This window comes from Callithrix jacchus, chromosome 6 (genome assembly GCF_049354715.1).
Source record: "Callithrix jacchus isolate 240 chromosome 6, calJac240_pri, whole genome shotgun sequence".
Classification (NCBI taxonomy): Eukaryota; Metazoa; Chordata; class Mammalia; order Primates; family Cebidae; genus Callithrix; species Callithrix jacchus.
This window is the reverse complement of record NC_133507.1, coordinates 66,064,046-66,068,405: the sequence shown is the minus strand read 5'-3', so window position 1 is coordinate 66,068,405 and position 4,360 is coordinate 66,064,046. Positions and strand designations below refer to the sequence as shown.

General features: G+C 34.4%; 1 pseudogene; it reads left to right on the top strand.

The window, feature by feature from the left end:
- Positions 1-3,224: 3,224 nt before the first annotated feature.
- On the top strand, positions 3,225-3,499 carry LOC108592347 (cytochrome c oxidase subunit NDUFA4 pseudogene; annotated as a pseudogene).
- The last annotated feature ends 861 nt before the right edge of the window (positions 3,500-4,360 follow it).

Below are 4,360 nucleotides of genomic sequence, written 5' to 3'. Positions count from 1 at the left end.
TGATAAATTTTCATAGCAATTTAAACCTTGTACAAATTAATCAACCATACAGACACTTGATTAATGAAAAACAGTGTCACTTTAAAATGCAACATGTTAATATATATTACTGTTATCACAGATCAAAGAATCTTTAAATGTAAACTAATTAGAGCAAAGTTCAATCCACTTTTTTAATAAATGTAATTCTCATGTAATTATGATGGCTATTTTTAAAAATGTTACTCAGCTTCATATATTTATTTCCTAATTTTAGTGAAAGTTGTGCAAGTGAATTTTGGCGGTTTCATCATAGTGATTTCATTCCCAAAATATAGAATTACAGTATCATCAAAAGATAAGATGAATGCATAAACGCAATTACAAATTAGATATAAAATATTTATCCACATTTCAGGTTAAATTTAGAAGTTTTTTCCTAGTTGCTCATTTTTATTCTCACTGAGAGAATTATGTTAAATGAGTACTAAATGACCAACATCTACCCAGTATAATGCTTGAGATAAGATTTATCTTGCCACTTCACTATGAAACATTTTTCTTGATCTTTGAATAATACAAAGGGAAAAAACCCTTTGGTAAAATTAAATTTATTAAAAATAATTTTTATTTTTATCATTTTTATTTATTATTTAATTTTATTATTGTATAATTTCTAGAAAAAAAACTCTTCTTAGGAAAAATATAGGAACAGGTGTGGTGACTCACACCTATAATCCCAGCAATTTAGGAAGCGAAGCTGGAGGTTTGCTTGAGCCCAGGAGTTGGAGACCAACCTGGGCAAAATGGTGAAATCCCTTCTCTACTAAAAATATGAAAGTTAGCTGTGTGTGGTAGTGTGGTGCTTGTAGTCCCAGCTACTTAGGAGGCCTAGATGGGAGAATCACTTGAGCCTAGGAGTTGGAGGTTGTAGTGAGTCAAGATTGCACCACTGCACTCCAGCCTGAGTGACAGAGCAGACCCTGTCTCAGAAAAAAGAAAGAAAAGAAAGAGAGAAAGAAAGAAAAAGGGAAGAAAGAAAAAAAAGAAAAGAAAAGAAAGGAGGAAGAAAGGAAGGAAGGAAGGAGGAAGGAAAGAAGGAAGGAAGGAAGAAAAGGAAGGAAGGAATATTTACAGTTAATACACAGGTACGTGATCAAAATTTCAGGTCTGGAAATGTAAACTTTATCTATAATATGCCTGTTTTTGCAAACAGAAGTAAAGCATAACATTACACATACTATCCTACAAGGTCAATGTAGATATATGTCACAAAGGAAATCATACAATGAATTACTGATTTTCATCAATAAATCAGAAATCTAGGATAGTGCCAAATTTTCCCACTTAAACTAGCATATTATGTAATGCCTTATTGACAAAGGGTTAATAAAAATGCAAATCAAGAAAGCATGCAACCTATACCAGACAGCAAGATGAAATAAATATGACACTGAGTTCTATACCAAACTCCTAATATGGAACTATACTCAATGAGGCTAGTAATTATTGAGCATTTTTAATGTGCTGAACATCATCTTAGGAACTTGGCATTCAAAAAATATAATGTATATATTTATGATTTAATTCTTAAATTATTAAATCTCAACAACACTTCTATAAAGTAGAATTATTAGTTCCCCCAGATTGTAAGTAGTAAAACTGGAACTCAGACCTTAGGTCTTTTTATTTCAAATCTTGTGTTCTTACATACTATGCCATATTGCCTCCACATGACTGTGTAATATTGTTCATCATTATCATTATACCTAGCCTCTTAATCAGTCCTTTTAGAGCTACAATGCTGCTGATATTGGTATAGGATCATACTTTGAGAACCACTGCTAACACACTACAGATTCTGTAAATGGTTTAAATCTCACTGAAGAATCACAAGCAAGGTCCACCTCAGTTAGTGTACTCGAATTATGAAACCTGCCTTGAATCTGCCTTGTTGTCTCATGGAATGGATATCAGAGGAAAACAGAGAAGTAGGTGAGATATTAGCAAATCCACTTACTCATTAAATGATCATTTATTAGTTGCCCAAGATATGTACAAACTGTTAGAGATAGAACAGTGAACAAGGTTACTGTCTCCAAGGAGCATAATGAGGCAGGCAGAAAAGTAAATAGCCAGTAATAATATATTGTGATAAGTACTACCATAAGGATTAATTCATGATGCTATGGGAATACATAAATGGATCCTCAAGGACAAAGAAAAATTTGACTTTATACTAAACTAAAGCAGTTGTGTCTAGTGCTGTACATCTTGGACTGCTAGAAAAGTCTATGCTGCAATGGTACAGTCATTAAACATCTATGTTTAAGAAAAAATTCCTTCAGGTAAGCCAGGAATTGCAACAACCACACACACTACTCAGTAAGAGATTACATAATTTTTTAATAAAGATTAAAAGGCTACTGATCATTGTATTAGTTAAGATAACAGAATATCCCTAAATAAGAGTAATTTAAGCAAATTCATTTCTCTCTCACATTTATTAATTCAAGATAAAGAAAGTCCAGTGCAGCCACAGAAGCTTCATGAAATCATAAAGGATGAAAGTTTCTTTCTTCTGGGGCAATTTTTCACCACCACTACAATGTGGTCCCTATTCTCATGGTCCAAGCTGGTTATTAGAATCTAGCTTTCACATCCACCATGATACAGGCAAAAGGGTGAAAAAAGAAAGGGAAAAAAACACAACTCACTTTCTCCTTTAGTTTTTAAGGAGACTCTTCAGATGTATCATTGAACATCTTCCCTTATAGCTCATGGGCCAAAACTAAATGAAATGGCTCTAAATTCCCCTGCAAATGAGTCTCAGAATTGTAGCCATTTAAGTGGGTGACAAACATACTCACCTAAAACATGGGATCCTGTTAATGCAGAAGAATGGAAAGTAGACATTGGACAAGAAAATTGTCGTCTCTGTCATAGTCATGAGTAAGTTTGCTTAGCTCACAGAAATGGTAATCCACTAATAGAGACAGATAAAACTTTATATATTTCTTACCTAACCTTCCCAAAGCTACTCATTTCCTTTGTACAGCAAAAATCTTTGCTACACCATCTGTCTAGAAGGTAGGGCATAAATTCTCATTGCTTTTTGAACCTGAGGTATATCCCATAACATAAGATATCTTTTCATTGTAAATTAAAAATCTTGCAGTACTTAGCCCAGGGCCCAGTGGCTAGGCTGACTTTCTTCTTTCCAATCAGAGGCCTCTGCTGCAAACATGCTCCGCCAGATCTTAGGTCAGGCCAAGAAGCATCTGAGCTTGATCCCCCTCTTGGAATTTACTGGAGCTGGAGGTGGTGGAGCAGCCCTGTATCTCCTGCATCTGGCATTGTTCAATCCAGATGTTTGTTGGGACAAAAGAATAACGAGAGCCCTGGAACAAACTGGGTCGCAATGATCAATACAAGTTCTACTCCGTGAATGTAGATTACAGCAAACTGAAGAAAGAACGTCCAGATTACTAAATGAAAGGTAAAGCTGCTTTAAAATGAAGGTCTTCTAGAAGCCATCTGCACAGTTTTCCACTGAACCAGGAAATATTTGTTCTCTAAGTGCACGAAATTATGTTGATGTAATATATTAGTGATTACACTAATTAATAAGTAACTGAAACTTGAAAAACAAAAATCTTGGAGATTTATGTGGGAAATAACATCTACTGAACACCCGTAAGATTTTTTTTTAAAACTAAACGCTTTCCTTTTCTGACTCTTGACTCTCAAATTATTGAAATTATAATAATTGTTATAGGTATCAGATATTTGATAATTAAATGCTTTTAATATTCATTTATCTGTTGTTTATTCAACAAATATATGCTGAGTGGGTGCCATGTGCTAGGTTCTGCTCTAAGTGCTGGGGACATAAATGAGCAATACGGCTGAGGTATGAAGCAAATATTCTAATGAGAGAAAATAGATAATAAACAAGTAAATAGATATAAACATTATAACTTTATATATATTTTAGGTGCTGTAAAAGGTTAATTTGTACACTCTTAAGTTTTACATGTGAAGCCCCAACCCCCAGTACCTTAGAATGTGACTGCATCTGGAGATAAAACATTTAAAGAGATAATTAAGTTAAAATGAGGCAATTACGGTGGTTCTAATCCAATCTGACTGGTGTCTATAAGAAAGGGAGATTAGAACACTCAGAGTGACACATGTGAGATATGTGCACTCAGGAACGTCCCTGTAAAGAGTCAGCAAAAGGGTGACCCATCTGCAAGTCCAAGAGGGAGGCCTTGGAGGGAACCAAATTCAGCAACTTGATCTTGGACTTTGTGCATCCAGAGCTGTGAGAAAATAAATGTCTGTTGCTTAAGGTACATAGTCTGTTGTATTTTGTTAT